General features: G+C 44.0%; 1 protein-coding gene across 16 annotated transcripts in view; it reads left to right on the top strand.

Annotated features, from left to right (window-relative positions):
* LOC128324954 (uncharacterized) overlaps positions 1 to 16,367 on the top strand; it is a 128,599-nt gene that overhangs the window by 39,355 nt on the left and 72,877 nt on the right. The window contains exons 3-4 of one of the 16 annotated variants that reach the window (XM_053250194.1): positions 11,992 to 12,080; positions 12,559 to 13,379. The exons of the other annotated variants lie outside the window; for them this stretch is intronic. The gene's annotated coding sequence lies outside the window, so the exon portion shown is untranslated. The remainder of the gene's footprint in view (positions 1 to 11,991; positions 12,081 to 12,558; positions 13,380 to 16,367) is intronic. 16 annotated transcript variants of the gene reach the window in all.

Genomic DNA, 16,367 nt, shown 5'->3' on the forward strand with positions numbered 1-16,367 from the left:
TGGATTAAGTTTCAGTTTATTTTCCCTCATCCAGCCCATTACTGCTTACAGGCAGGCATTTAGTGAGAATAACACATGTACCTTACATAACATAAGGATTAACCATTTGTTTCCTAATATTACAAGCAGTGGTGCAAAATGTGGCCACACAGTAGATAATCTTGGCATCGGAGACAGAAAGGAGGAGATTTACATAAAAGTCATCTAGCCTGCCTGGAATGGACTAGTCAAATTTCGCAAGAAATTTCAAAAATACATTGCTACCATTTAGGGGGGAAAGTTGAATTTATCCATTTGCCCAAAATTAATTAAACACTAGGGATGTGTGAAATGTTTCGGGTACAGAATGATCTGTACCCGAAACATCCAATTTTGGGTGATTCAGATCCAAACTGAATCACCCTTCCAGCCATCCGAAATTTTTCGGAGCCAAACCGAATCACCCCCGTTTTGTATCCGAAATATCTGTTGTTTCGGCCCTCCATTTTGTGGCCAATAAATGCCTTCTTCTTCCCCCTCCATTTTGAGCAATGACGTCTATTTGAATTTCCTGCCTTTTTGCCTCCCATTGACTTCAATGCAAAAAGGTCTGGATTTTTAGAATTAGAGAGGATCTCATTTGCTATCATAGAATCTACACTCAGAATACCTCAGAAACAACAGAACCCTGTACCCCATGGGTTAGAAACCCATGGGGGTGGTTGGCACCCTATGTGAACTACACCATCACTCGCTCTGGGCCACCCCAGCACCCCCCAAGTGCACTTATGGGGCTGCTGAAAGCTCCATTATACCTTATGAGGAAAAACCTTAAGGACGCGTAAACTTCAACAATTCACCAAAAATCATCCCTCTGCCCAAATCCTTTGAAAAAATTCAGGTAGCTTCCTTGCCCCTACCTGGCACTACCACCAACCCCACACTGCTCTAGTCCACCCCTTTCCCCCCGAAGAGATACACCCTCCATTATACCTAATAGGGGAAAATCTTAAAGACGCGTAAACTTCAGAAATTCACCAAAACTCAGCCCTCTGCCCAATCCTTCTGCAATTGGGGTGGTACCCTCCACCCATTAGGCACTACCATCCCACCCCACTATTTTGGCCCAGATCCCACGTTATGCCCCCAATCTGCCCCAAAGACACTAAAATTTCAAAAATTCACCAAAAATCAGCCCTTTGCCCAATCCCTCTGCAATTGGGGTGGTAGCTTCCACCTATTAGGTAATACCACCCCACCCCACTCTTTTGGCCCCAGGACCCATTTTTAATCCAAATCGATTCAGATTCGGATTTGGATTAATTCGGATCCGAATCGAATCGGGGTGATTGGGATGGGCCATATTCGGATACAAAACAGAATGGGGGTGTTTCGGTTCGGATCTGAATCGAAACACTGAAAATCCAAATTTCACACCCTTATTAAACACTTTCAGTGCCGAAGTCAGGTTTGAATTATACATTTTTAAATGAGCTCCAGTACAGAATCTGTGCAGAATCCTTTGAAGTGCTCTGCTAGTGAAGAACTACTCGAGAGCAGACTATAAGCCTCTTAAGCTTGCAAAGCCTTCAGCATGAGGCTTCTAATTTGCTAGACCAGGTGTTCAGTGTTTTCCCTGTCACTATGGATAGTTTATTTCTCAAAGAATTGTACCATTGAGACATCTTGCTATATCAATAGAGATTGAGTCTTCTCATTAATCGGACACCAATAAGTTTTTTACTACCATATTTCCTGTTTTTAAAAAAATCTGTATATTAGTTCAGATCAGAAGTGCCTTTGGCAAATGCTAGCTTAATGAGCTAAGAGACCGCAAACAAACAAACAAACAAACAAACACAAAACAATTAATGAGCTAAACCTTAATTTCCTCCTATGGCTGTGCAGTTTATTAAAACAACACAGTGAAATAAAACAAAGATATTGATATTGTCTGAACATAAGTGTATGCTGGCATTCAGTCCTGTTGGACAGAGAAGGTGGAGTTCAATAGTTGGGAATGAGTCATTCACCAGTGTCGGTGATGTTTTTCTTCTCACTTCACAGCAGCTGTTTGTGATGAAGGGAAAACTCACACCATGATGATGTCATATCACATTTTCATAGATATGAGTTGGGTGAGGGGAGAAAGAAATAAGAGGGAAAGACATGCAGCTGCTACTGTTGGTGTCAGACATGCAGCAATTGTAATATCTAGTGTTGTACCTAAAAGGGGGACGAAACAGGCACATTCATGTCCATGATCACAGGAACAATTGGACCCAAACTGACCCATGAGTTTCTCAGACAGAGGGAAAGGTGTGCAATTGTGGAACCAACCATACCCCAATAAAGCATGCAAACTGGACTTCTGTCTTATACCAGAGTGTGTGTTTGGCAAGAAATCAGCAAAATTTATAATTGACTAAGATTTTTCCCCCATTGGTACGTAGGAACATTGGCTTTATACCAAGACAGACCATCTAGCTTATTGGCTATACTGACTGGCAGTCATTCTGCAAGATTTCAGGCAGGAATCTTTCTCAGCCCTACCTGGAGATGCCAGGGATTAAACCTGGGACCTTCTTCATGCAAAGCAGATGTTCTACTACTTAACTGTGGCCCCATCTATATTGTATAATGCTTTAAAGAGAATTGTATATGTGGATTGTGTAATGCTTTATGCATGCTTGAACATCCTTTGATACTGCAAGTGTGCCCAACATAATCACCATAATCTGCAAGGATGACCCAAGTACGGTTTGCTTTTCAACACATACATCCCTTTTAACAAAAGGGTACTGCAGGATGCATGTGTGTGTATGTGTGCATGGGTGTGATGCTTTTGTGCTGTGCATTTTCGTAGAGCACCACTGGATGGCCACAATCCCATGTGGCAAGCATGGATAAAGCGCTTTAAATCTGTTTCGAAGCTATACATATTATGAAATGTAGAGCATGAATTTCAATATGAAAAGTTTGTTTAAAGAAGTCTGGCTGTCCTTTCTGTTTTGGCATTCCAAATGAGCATCCCGTTGAGTTTATAAATAGTTCTCCTTTTATTTATGTGTGCCATGTAGACTTATAACTGATGGCAATAAATTTAAATTTGATGAGCTGCTGGAATATCCATACTTGCAGAAGACCAGTCCTTCATCAGGGGTGAATTAACTGAGCATCCACTCTCCGTACATCCAGGCCAGCAACACTTAATGCTCTTTCATGTGTATTGCTCTGATTTAAATAGGTTGTATATTTGCAAGTATATTTGTGATTAATTAATTTGCTGGTTGATTTCATTGATTAATTGGTTACCACTTTCAGCCTGGATGGAAATAAATAGTACTGACAGAGAACCTAAATGAGTTTCCAAAATTTACAAAGTAGTCCTCAACTGCCACCGCTCAGCTTGTGAGGAGGAGCAAGTTGCTGAGGGTAGAGAGAAGGGGTTCTTAATTGTGCTTCATGGCAATGAGGCTTTGGGCCTCTCTCATTCAAAATCTCACAAGTCCTAAGGTTTGGCCAAAAGGCTCACGAGAGTTGGGGTGAGAGGTAGAAACTAAGGCTGGGCTGAAAACCCACCCCAACCCCCACCAATCATTGGGATGATTTTTCAGACAGGATGCCAAATTTTCTAGGGTAAGGGGATGAAATGCATTGGTGTTCCTCCCAGTCAGCAACCATCATTTTTTCCATATTGCCCCAAAAGCATCATTTTAGGGGGAAATGGTCCCCCTCCCTGAGATGTGCAATTTCTTGTGACCATTTGCAAATTGTTCACTAGAATACCATGCAGAAGCACTATAAGGATGTTTATGGGTGCAAGTTGCTTCATACAAATACGAAGAATATTTATATACCACTTTTCAATGAACAACAAATATTTATATACTGCTTTTCAACAAAAGTTTCCAAAGTGGTTTACATAGAGAAACAAACAAATAGATAAACAAACAAACAAACAAATAAGATGGATCCCTGTCCCCAAAGGGCTCACAATCTAAAAGGAAACATAAGATAGATACCAGCAACAGTCACTGGAGGTAATGTGCCAGGGGTGGATAGGGCCAGTTACTCTCTCCCTGCTAAATAAAGAGAATCTCAGCATCTCAGGCCCTGCTCATGGCCCTGCCACTAACAGAGATCCAGCAGTTGGGGGCTAGAGACAGGGCCTTTTCGGTTGTGGCCCCCTTAGCCTTGGATTGCCCTCCCAGAAGAGCTTTGCCATGTTCCCTCCCTCAGTGTTTTTAAGAAAAAATTGAAGACAAATCCTTTTAGAGAGGCTTTTAAATACTTTCTCTCTTGTTATACCTGCTAGGTTTCTTAGTTTTTAGCATTTGATTTAGTACTTTGAATTTGGAACTTTAAAAAAATCATAACTTTAAATGTGGTTTCAGTTTGGTCTTTTAACTTTTTGATTTTGCTTAATGTATTGTTTTATATTGTATCTATTTTATTAATGTTGTAAGCTGCTTCAAGCAGTGGTGTGCTGGTGGGGTGGGGTATAAATATTTTAAATACATAATAAATAAATATAGCATTCTGGGGCAATGGTGGTCACTATTTTCTTTAACTGAAATGTTATTCCTTTTAGTCCTGTTCATGGAAAAAGGTAGGACATACATATATCAGGGCTCACCCTCTGGCTCTCCTGTGCCCACCGTAGCTGTTCAGGGGTGACCACTGCCTTAGATGGCTTCAATAGCAATTAGTTATGAGAGCTAAATGAAATCTCCATGTTCAGAGCAGTACACCTATGATTATGTGGAGAAATGGGGTATGGCTGTTACCTTCATCCCCTGCTTCTGAGTTTCCCATTGGAATCTGGCTGGTCATTGTTACAAAAAGATGTTAGACCAGGTTGTCTAATCCAACAGAGGAGTTTTTATGGTATTCTGTCTCCTCCCACTTTCAAAATGCAGATTATAACCTGGAGCAGCAGGCAGGCAGGCAGGGGTTTCCTTTTTTTTTTGGCCTATGTTATTTTTGAAGTCCCATATACACTGATGGCACATGGGGTGTGCACAAAACCACCTGGCCCAGTTAGGTACGAGTTTGAACCAACTTCTTTTTCTTTTTCTTTAACTTAAACCCTCTGGGGGGCTTCTCCAAGGTGGTGGTGGGTCTGTGGAGGTTCCCCCTCCCCCCACCAGCCTTCCTGTATGCAAAAATTACCTGGTTTGGGCAATCTTCGGCACTTTCTGGGCCTGTTTTGGAGGCTGCCACACATTCGCAGTGGGATCCTGCATGGCTGGGTCAGGCCATGCAGTGTCCCAGTGTGCATGCGCAGTGGCCTCCAAAATGGCTGCTTTGCCAGGGAATAGGCATGGAAAGGGCTGAAGACCACCTGAATTGGATGATTTTTGCATAAAGGAAGGCTGGCAGGGGGAAAGAGAACCTCTGTGGACCCCCCCCATCACATCGCAGAAGCCCCCCAGAGCGGGTAAGTTAAAAATAATGTTTTTTTTAAAAATGGCTCAAGCAACCCCCAAACAGGGTGTTGCCGGAGGTGACATTTGGTTCAGTCCAGGGTCGAGATGAACTGGGGGTGGTTTAGCTCAACCCCGAACCTTCAAACCAAACCAGTTTGATATCAAACCGGTTCCGATACAAACCCTCGATGGCACTCAAATAAGCATTGTATGTTCTTGCTTAATGTTTATATATTAGTAATGGCTGTTTGTATCCCAGATGAACTAAGGGATAGGGGTGTGCATTTTGGAATTTTCTTGTTTTGATTTGTATCCAAATCGAAACATCCCCATTTTGTTTTGTACCCAAATTTTCTGAATCCGAATAAGCCCTGTTTTGTTTTGTAGCCAATTTTTCTGAATCCGAATCAATTTGGATTTTTAAAAAGGGTTCCAGGGCAAAAAGAGTGGGTGGTGGTAGTAGTGTCCAATGGGTGGAAGCTAGCAGCCAAATTTCAAAGGAATTAGGCAAAGGGCTGATATTTTTTGTGAATTTTTTTAAAGTTTACACATCTTTAAGAATTTTCCCATAGGGAATAATGGGGATTCCAGCAAATGTATTGCTTCAAATCAAGGGGAAAGGGATGACCCAGAGCAGAGTGTGGTGGGTGGTAGTGCCCAATGGGGGCAAGGAAACTTCCAGAATTATTTCAAAGGAATTGGGCAAAGGGCTGATCTTTTGTGATTTGTTGAAGTTTACGTGTCTTTAAGATTTTTCCCATGGGGAATAATGGAGGTTTCAGCAGCCCCATAATTCCACTTGGGGGGCACTGGGGTTGCCCAGAGTGAAGGGTTGTATAGTGCACATAGGGTGCCAACCACCCCCACACCCACAAGCCTGTGGGGTACTGAGTTTTGTTGTTTCTGAGGTGTTCATTGCAGAGTCTCTGGTAGCATATGAGATTTTCAGTGAAAAACAAGAATCCACTCTCAAAGCTACCAGAGAATCTACACTCAGAACACCACAGAAACAGCAGAACCCAGCACCCCATAGGTTAGCAACCCTTCCCCTGGCCAATGTGGGGTCAGTAAAGAGTGGGAAGAAGCAAAAGAGCCAATGGGGAACAAGGAGGGAATTGTCAGCAGGTCAGCCCATGATTTAGGTCACTGATCAGAAGGCTGGAAGGGTGGGAAATTCAAAGAGATGCCAAACACAAAATGGACACTGACTTAGAGATCACCACAAAATGGAGGTCCGAAACAAAAAAACATTTTGTAGCCAAAACAGGGACGTTTTGTTTTGTATACAGAACTTTTGGATCTGGAAAATGGGTGTTTTGTCTACAAAACACCCGAAACAGGCTGTTTGGGGTACAAAACGTTTCACACATCCCTACTAAGGGAGGGCTCACTTCCTGCACAATAGCAGAAAGCTGATGGGTCTTTGGGGACGTTTTCTGAATGTAGGGTCTTAGTGGGGTTTGGACTTGAGGCCAAGGGAATTGACACTGCTGTACAAATAGTATCTGTTTATTCAGTAGTCTGGGCAGTTTTTGGTTCTATCATTTCATCCTTCCTGTCATGTCAAAATGATCTCTGAAGATTTATGCCTTCCTTCTGATTCAGCTCTCAGTGAAGGGACTGTGAATCAATGATTTAGAGATCTGTAATGCAAATGCATCTAAATAGCAATTACATTAGCCTACACCACTCGCCTGGCCAACTAATTACTGCGTTATGAAGAGAAATGGAACCTGTGTTCCTTAGCTTAATTGAGAAAACTTAGACACTACAGCTGAAATGCACCACCACATAAATCTGTTGTTTGCTTTGCTATCAGCTGAGGAAAGCACAATCCATTTTTTGTTTTGTTTTCAAATTTACCTCCCTAATACTAATCAGCAACTTTACTCTTTAGAGAGATGGATTTGCTTGTTAGATGCCACCAGTGGAGATTAAGCACTTTGGCTGCCAATGCCTCCAAATGCCCCTAAAATTTAATTGCACAGAGCAATCAATGCTAATGGATGGTGGCAGCAATGAAAATAGCACAACATCTAGATGTTGTTGAGAAAATAAACCAGTGGACCATTTGTGAATGCAGATCTTGAAGTGGGAGTAACAGTCAGGTTTAGGCACAGCAGTGCCAATAGGATGGGAAACTATCAGTGTAGTTTTTCTTTTCCTTTTTCATTAAGACTGCCAAGGCAGCCAATTGTTTTAGATATATAATTAACACTTAAAAATTACCCAGTCTTTAAATTGGCTCTGTTGTAGGAGAGTCACAATTGTGATGTAGCTGATGTTCACACACAGCCATGAGATGATGTAGGTTATACGTGTAGTGGGGCACATAATGAGTTCTGGGTGCCCTGCATCACAGTATGTAGAACTTAAATGTGACCTGAGGCCTACATGCATCAGCTCATACATGAGTAGGCTCCATTTGCACAAGCAATCTGCCTCCCCCCCCCAAAAAAAGTGGTTGAGATCCAGCGAATGGGGTCCCATAAACATTTATGCATGCAGGCCTAACTTTACACTGAGCCCTTTCTCATGATCAGTGAGAAAGGGCTTGAGGGTGCACGGGGAGGAAGGCTTGAAAAGCTTACTAGGGATGCACGAAACATTTCAAATCTGCGTGTTTTGGGTGATTTGTGCACAAAACAAATCGCCCAACTGCAAGTCCCAAAAGATTTGGCTCCAAAACAAATTACCTGAATTTCTGAGCCTAAGGTTTTGTTATTTCAGGCCTCCATTTTGTGGCAATCTCCATGTAGTTTCCATTTTGTGTTTGACGTCTATTTGAATTTCCCGCCCTTCCAAGCTTCAGATCAGTGAACAAAAGAATGGGCTGATCTGTTGACGATTCCCTCCTGCGTCCAGATTGGCTCTTTTGGCTTTTGCCACTCCTGACTGACTCCACATTGGCCAGGGGAAGGGTTGAAGAAGAGGCAAGGGGGGGAGTTCAAGGAGGGATTTTCAATTAGATTTAAAGAGGCAACAGCCACCATTCTGCCTTTCTGCCTCATGGGAGAAGAGAGAGAAAGAGAGAGCTTTGCTTTGCTTTGCTTTGCCTTGCCATGCCATGCCTATTGCCTTCTATCTTGCAAGCCTGAGCACAGCCTGCCTGCCCCTGCTGCTGCATGCCAGCCTGGGAATGGGTTATATCTGCTGCATTGCTTGTTTTTTGTTCCTGAGAAGAAGATAATTCTTGTTTCACCCCCTTCTTGCTGGTGGGACAATCACTCCCTGCTTGTGCCAGCTGTGTCTGTGCCAGCCACCAGCCCCAGCTCCTGTGGCCACTAGCCACCAAACAAGCCACCCCCTTTCCCCCCAGATTTTCCAGGATTTTGCCCCAGCCCCCCAGCCCCAAATCTGAAGACTGAAGAAGGAGAAGGAGACAGAAGAAGAAAGAGTAGACTCAGAGACCAGACCACAAAAGTGGACAACTGGACACAATGTGGGTGAAGCCCTAGACTGAGTGAGCGCCCATTTTCTCACACACACACACACACACACACACACACACACACACACACACCCCTCTGGAATTGTGTATTCCTGGGGTGTTTTTTTTTTCCTGTTTGGAGAGAGGTTTCGGGTTGTAATTGTATCTAAGAAGTTGTGTGTTGTATAGTTTAGAAGAAGTTTAACCAGGGGTTATGTGTGGGAAGGATCCCCATTACCTACTACTAGTAGGTGGTTGGAAGGTTAGCGTAGCCTCGTGGTTTTAAAAAACAATTCTGTCTTTTTCCCCATTCCATAGATTTTGTATTTTTGCATTTTTAAAGAACAGAAGCCTGTCCTCCAGCCCTCTGTGCCCATAATATATCAGTATTAATATTCTCTGCCCAGCAGTCTACAAGCTCTGAGTAGGCAGGAAGGCGCAGACTCTAGCCTCCTCCCTGTATCCATTTATCCCCAGCCCTCACCCTCAACTTCAGCATTCTGAGGCCATGGCAAAAATTAAACCTAAACCCACTAACTCTTTCGCAGAGTACCACGCACAGGTATACTATGCTTCTCCCCCTACATAATCTCAAGTCTAGCAGTATATATGTACACAAACACACACTGCACAGGACAGGTTCTCTCTCTGTGTCTCTCTCTCTCTCTCTCTCTGGACTTCTTTGCAAAGAAGATTGGGTCATATTGTGATTTCCAGCATCATAATCATTTTTATTCACACTAAATTGCTTGCATCTACAATAGGTTGTGCTGGTGCCACAGGTTCCAATCTGTTGCAGAAATGTCAAAAAAATGTGCCAAAAAATTGTGTGCCATTGTTGTCATCATCACTCTTTTACTTGGGGGGGGGGGGGAACCCACTGGAAGAATGTTGTTTTTGCACTCTTCCTTACTTAACCAGCTTTTATGGACGGGTGCCACAGATGTAGCAGTGTCTGTAGCTTGTGGATGAAAAATGCTTGGGGGAGGGAGGACAGGGCACATTTCATGCTGTTCTTGGCCCTAGTCTGCTGCCCTAGTCTGCTGCATCTGTGATATCACACTTGCTTGCTTGTTGCTGGCTACTGCTGTTACCCTTCATTGGGAGGGGGCACATGGGGCAGTGCATTTCATTGTTGTTGTTTCACACTGTTGTGTGTAGATCAATTGCATTTCTGTTGGGGGGGATGGTGAGACACAGTGGATGTGGTGAGTGACACTGTGGATGTGAATGATATTGGGAAACCTTGTTCTTTGCAAAGCTCTGCGGCTGCGGCTGCTGCGGCTGCTGCTGCTGTTGTGTGCTGCATCTACCCTATGGGACAATGGGGACCATTTCTGCCTGTGGGTGCCTCCTAGGAGTGCCACAGTGGGTTGGGTGGTAGTGCCCCAATGGGTGCCTGCTACTACCCAGATTCCAAAGGCTGGTTTTTAAAGTATTTCTGAAGGTTGTGCATCTTTGGGGCAGAAAAGGGGCTTCGGGGGCAGAAGAGTGGGTTGGGTGGTAGTGCCCCAATGGGTGACTCCTACCACACAGATTCCAAAGGAATTGGGCAAAGGGCTGATTTTTAAAGAATTTGTGAAGTTTGTGCGTCTTTAAGCTTTCCCCCCATAGGGAATAATGGGGGTTTCAGCAGCCCCATAACTGCACTTGGGGGGCACCGGGGGGGCCCAGAGGGAGTGGTGGTGTAATGCACATAGGGTGCCAACCACCCCCATAACCACAAGCCCATGGGGTACTGAGTTTTGTTGTTTCTGAGGTGTTCTGAGTATAGATTATCTGGTAGCAAATGAGAGTGGATTCATTGTTTGTCATTGAAAGCAACGCCGCCGCCCCCCCAAGTGGAGTCATCCCAGCCCCTGGAACACCCACATTTCACTGTACAAATGCATGGTGCTTTAAGGGGATTCCCCCAGCAATGGGTGGCCACCCGTCCATGTTGCAGCCAAGGCTAAAAGAAGCCAGTGCTGCAAACGACTGAAAAAACAGGGCTAGGGAAACACTTGCTCCCCTAATTTCATTTAGGAAGAGGACCTATTTGGCAAGTTTGCTGCCAAGGCACTGCTGGGATTGGGCCAAATCCTGGCAGTTCTTATGAGCTGGCAAGACCAGGCTTAATGTCCTTAGCCGAGTTCTGACTGCACATGAGAACAACCTCATTATTTATTTATAATTTTTTTGGCATTTATATGCCACTTTTTAAGCAAGCTTCCCAAAGTAGTTTACATGGAAGCATCAGTAAAGGACCATACAAAAAGCAACATATATATATATATGTTGCTTTTTGTATGGTCCTTTACTGATGCTTCCATGTAAACTACTTTGGTATGATATATAATCTAATTTCCTTTTTTCTTTTAGTGAATGGAAAAGATTGTTGTGGAGAGTCTATATTCTACATTACACTATTTTCATGATGCAGGGAGATCGCTTCTCCATCACTACAAGGGAGTAGGGATGTGCACAAAATGTATATTGCATTCCGTTTCGAGCTTGGAACAGAACACAAAATGTGTAAAATTCTGTCAGAACAACCCCATTCCATCAGAACAGACCAACCCAAGCACCATTTTGGATTCCAAAATGGTGCTTGGAACAGGGTCAGAACATTCTACTTTGGAGTAGGCCGTTCCATTCGAAGCTTGAAACAGGCCACCTTTTAATGGCAGAGCTCAGACCCCTCGAAATGGCCCATTTTGAGGCAGAACATTCTGACCTTGGAACATTCTGCACACCCTAAAAGAGAGTGTCAGGCAACCATCTATCTCATGAAAATGAGCATTCCATGGTAATTTCTTCTGAGCATATTTTTGTGACCTTGTAAGTGATCTTCCTAATCTAAGGATAATCTTATTTGGTGAATAAAATACCTCAGGGTGAATTGTACTTCATGTGAACATATTTGGAAACTGAGAATAATTTCTAATTAACTTTCTACATAACTTTGTGGATAAAAATGATGTTGGTTGATTTATTATGCACACTATATATTTTCCTATTTATACCCTGACAGATGTAATTTATATTAGTTTAGTTATTACTCCTTTCCCCACCCCTCAAAGCTTCTTTTTTTCTTGTATTGTGTCTATGTATATTCAGCACATGGATTTCATAAATAAGACTACGATTCATTATGTCTGTCTCTCACAGAGGGAAAGAGAGATGTGAGCGAAGGAGAGTGTATGTAACAGCGATTCAGCACTCTGCATGTGTCATTCAATTATAATGGCTTTAAAAAGGTAAACAAAATTACACAGAAAACAGAATAAACAATCCAGCTTTTCTACTTATTAAAGGAAGCCTAACCAAGTACTATCCATCGCTTCCACAATTCGTTTCAGTAGTTTGTCTGCTTCAATTTAAAATGAGAATTAATTCTGTTCAGCAATTGATCCTTGGATATGAATCTTTCTGCATGTGTGATGTGTGTCTGTTTGAAGAATGAGACCATGCTCACTGGGCCTCCTGACCGCCACATATTCTTCAAAAATTGTTAAAGGAGCCCCTATGCATGCATGGATTCTCTGCACATTCTCTGCTCAGATCACAGCTTTGGATGAACGCAGAAAGGCCATGGGTGGGGCCAGCAGCTATGACTCCACACTCTTCTTTCATACCTTTGTATCCATAGACATATTGCATAAATTGTGATTCTTTTTAAACATTGCTCTGAGACTAATCCTCTGCTTTTGCTTTTGCTTTTGCTTTTGCCACCAGCTTCCACTAGCATGGATGACCTAGCCAAATGGTGTTTCCATGATTATGATTATGTAGGCCAGTACAATATCTCAGCCTAAACATCAGATCTCATGCCCTTATGGCATTAACATCAAGGGCCATTGAATTTACTCACTTTTTGGAGACCAGCTGGAGCTGCCACATGCACAACTATCCCTATAAACCAAATGTGTTTGCCTTTAATTGAATTTGTTGAATGCAGCAGCTCCTCCACTGCAAAGTGGCCAGCTGGATCTGGGGACCTTTGAGGAAAAAATATTGGCTGGTGAGAGAAAGAGGAGGACTTGGTTGCCAAAGGACACCCCTCCAAGAGCTGGAGGGGAATGAGGAGGAGTTGCCATTACCATGTGCCCAGTGAGGGTAGCTGCATGCCCTAGGGGATCTCAGTAGGATCCTGGTGAAATATTACAGAATTTGGTCCTGAAGATCTGAAGGAAGATTCCAAGAACCATTTTCAGACTCTGGAAACCTATAATTCTCTAGGCTTTGTTAGGAGCACGGAACAATAACTTTTAAAAGCCCATATCTGCTCACTAGGTCTCATCCTGAGCTAGCAATGGAGAGCCCAATCCAGAAATAATCTTGACATAATAGATCATTGACATCCTTGGATATTCTAGCAAAATAATTCAGTTGGCTTGAACTATTTCTGGCTGGGAACTGAACTGATGAGATTTGTCCATGTCTACCTATGCTCCAAACCTCTGTGGGACTTCAACTCTACATGAAGATTCTCTGGGGTCTGGGAAAGTTCTGTGATGATATGTACACTGACATTCCCCTTACATTGAAGTGAATGGGTAAGTCTTTGCTTATGTAGTATTGCCTGTATGCAGTTTGTATGAGTTACGTCTCAGTAATTAGGACTGTGTACTTTTCCACATTGGAAAAGCTCAGGAAGAACTTTATCTCCCAGGCATCCCTGCAGTTCCCAGCCACCCTGGCAAAAGTGACAAAAAGGAAGTGAGAGAAGCGAGAGAGAGAGGAAGCTTCTTTTTTGTCACTCCCACCCCAGACGCTCCCAAGGAATGCTGCAGCTGCCCAGCTTTCCCTGTGCCAGTGTAGAGTGGTTTTTGAAGAACCACCACCACCTTTCTACCTGGGACATTTGCCCCGTGAGCGGCTGCCTCCTTGAGATGGGGGCTGGGAATTCCAAAATGGAATTCCAAATTTTACTGAAGTGCACAGTTCTACTAGTAATATTATATCAGATCCTCTCTCAGGATTCTGGAATATATATATTTTGCTTTTATCTCAAGATGGACTGGTAGCATTCTGTTCAGCCTTTTTTGAAGAAAGTATTTTCCTAGTATGGCTTAACCTTCACAGATAATGAAGTGCTACTGAACCTACCATTTAAGTAAATATGTTAACTACAATGGTTTTGCAATTTCAGGTGCATTTTCTGCTCATGTTTGTTTCTTTGCCTTTAGACAAGCCTGTTTTTAGCAGCAAAATGTAAGCCCCAGGGAGGCATTCTAGATTTGTCTTCCATAGTGTAAATCAATAAACTGATACTAGAACAGCAGATTCAGACTTAATCCTATCACACAAGGGAGTCCAGCTAATTTGACTCTGGTATAAAGCAGGGCCTTTTGCTAAATCAAGAAGAAACATTGCCAAAGGGTATGGGTAGTCTGATTAACACTTTTAGAGACATGAGCTGGAAGTTGTCTTTTAAAATAACGTACTTTGTTTCACCCAACATCAATAAATGCTATGAATACATTTACTCCTATATACTCATATATAGAGAAGACCTGACAACTTAGGAATTAAAAAACCCTACCTAATTGTGACCTGTATTTCTGAGTTGTATACAGGTGAACCTCACCATTCGTAGATCCAATATCCACTGTTTCATTTATCTGCAGGAATAGGCACCTGACCTCAACATATGCCGGGGGGGGAGGTGGATAAAGGGTTAATTTTGCATATCTGTGGTTTGGGGGTGTCTGGAAATGACCTCCAAGATCATTTACAGCCACCATTTTGAAGAGAGGAGCCATTTTGTGGCTCATGGTTTTTTTTAAAAAAAAACAAACCTGTGATTTTTTAGTGTGAAAACACCAAATTTGGGACATTTGGGGGTCACTGCTGGACACCTGGAGATCTGAGGAGCACAGTGAACCATTTGTAGGGCTATTTCCCTCTCTTTTCAGAACCTCCATGAACCTAACCCCCTGAGTCCCATTGATTCGATGACTTGGTATCCGTGGTTCCGTTATCTGCAGTAGTAGTGGAGAATGGAACACCCACATCTCTATTTCTCAGTATTCAAATATACTAGCTGGCCCTGAGCAGAACATCTGTACCCTAGTTCTCCATCTCTCACACCTCCCTGGACAGTCCAGCTCCCTGCCCTGCCTCCCACCTCTGCTTAAGCTGCCCCCTGCCATCTGCCCCCTGCCATGTGGCAAAACCTTCCCCACTCTCACCCCACAACTCTCTCTTTCTCTCCCCCCCAACTCTCTCTTGCTGCCCCCACAACTCTCTCTTGCTTGCTTCACCCACAACTCTCTCTCTCTCCCTCTCCCTCCACAACTTGCTCTCGCTTTCCAAAACTTGCACTTGCTCTCCCTCAGCTCTCTCTCACTCTCAGTCTCCGCCACAGCTTGCACTCGCTCTCGCTCGCTCGCCACAACTCACGCTCACTCTCACTCTGCCCCCATAACATTAGAAGCCCAGCACAGAGGGAAAGGGAGAGTCCATCCATCTCCCACCCAGTGCTGCCTGGAGTGAGAGACCAGGTGGGTGCTGGGGATCCTTCTGCTGTTGCTTTCCTGCTTTTGCTTCCCCTGTGGGGCTGCAGCCTCAGGTTAACATCTGTGGGAAGTGGGGGCAGGATTGGGACCATCCCCTGAGTGACTCAGCTGTTTCTGGGGTCACCTGCTCAGTTTTGGGCTTTAAAGGAAGGCTCCTTGTGGTGGCGGGCTCACCACCGAAGGGGTGACACCAAAGGGGGTCGCTCCTTTAGGGGAGCCACTTCGGGGGAGAACGAGGGTGAGGGCTAGAGGGTTTCTGTTTAATTAGTTTTAAGCTGTTTTAGACTTGGGTTGAAGTTGCTGTAATGTGTTTGGGTTCGTCTGAAGATGGGGGGACAGGGGGCACCTTCATTGACTATAGGGTAGCTATCCCGGTGGTGGTGGGGAATAGAAGAAGAAATGTTGGCAGGTCAGTGGGCCATTCCAAGGGAAGGGTAGTCGGAAATTTAATAGCCGTCTCCCCTTCCGGCTGTCCTGCCAGCTCTTTGACCTCGGGGAGCACTGCCAACAACCCACATAGCTTTCCCCTGCTCCTCTGTAATGACAGGTCGGTCCAAAATAAATCAGAACTCATCCATGATTTGATCATGGATGAATGGGCCGACCTGGTATGTATTACCGAGACTTGGTTGGGAGAGGCTAGTGGTCCAGTTTGGTCCCAGCTTCTCCCTCGAGGATATTCTGTAGAGGAGCAGCTGAGGGGATGTGGGTGGGGAGGTGGGGTGGCTGTGTTCTATAACATCTCCCTCACCAGGGTCCCTGTCAGGGTATCGGACCATACTGAATGTGTGTACTTGAGTTTGGGGACCAGGGATAGATTGGGACTTCTGTTGGTGTACCGATTGCCCCGCTGCCCAGCGGAATCCCTTACTGAGCTCACGGACTTGGTCGCGGAACTTGCGTTGGAGTCTCCCAGACTCTTGGTGCTGTGGGACTTCAATGTTCATTTCAGGACCAATCTATCCGGGGTAGCTCAGGAGTTCATAGCAGCCATGACAACTATGGGCCTATCCCAAGTGGTCT

Source organism: Hemicordylus capensis, chromosome 4 (genome assembly GCF_027244095.1).
Source record: "Hemicordylus capensis ecotype Gifberg chromosome 4, rHemCap1.1.pri, whole genome shotgun sequence".
Classification (NCBI taxonomy): Eukaryota; Metazoa; Chordata; class Lepidosauria; order Squamata; family Cordylidae; genus Hemicordylus; species Hemicordylus capensis.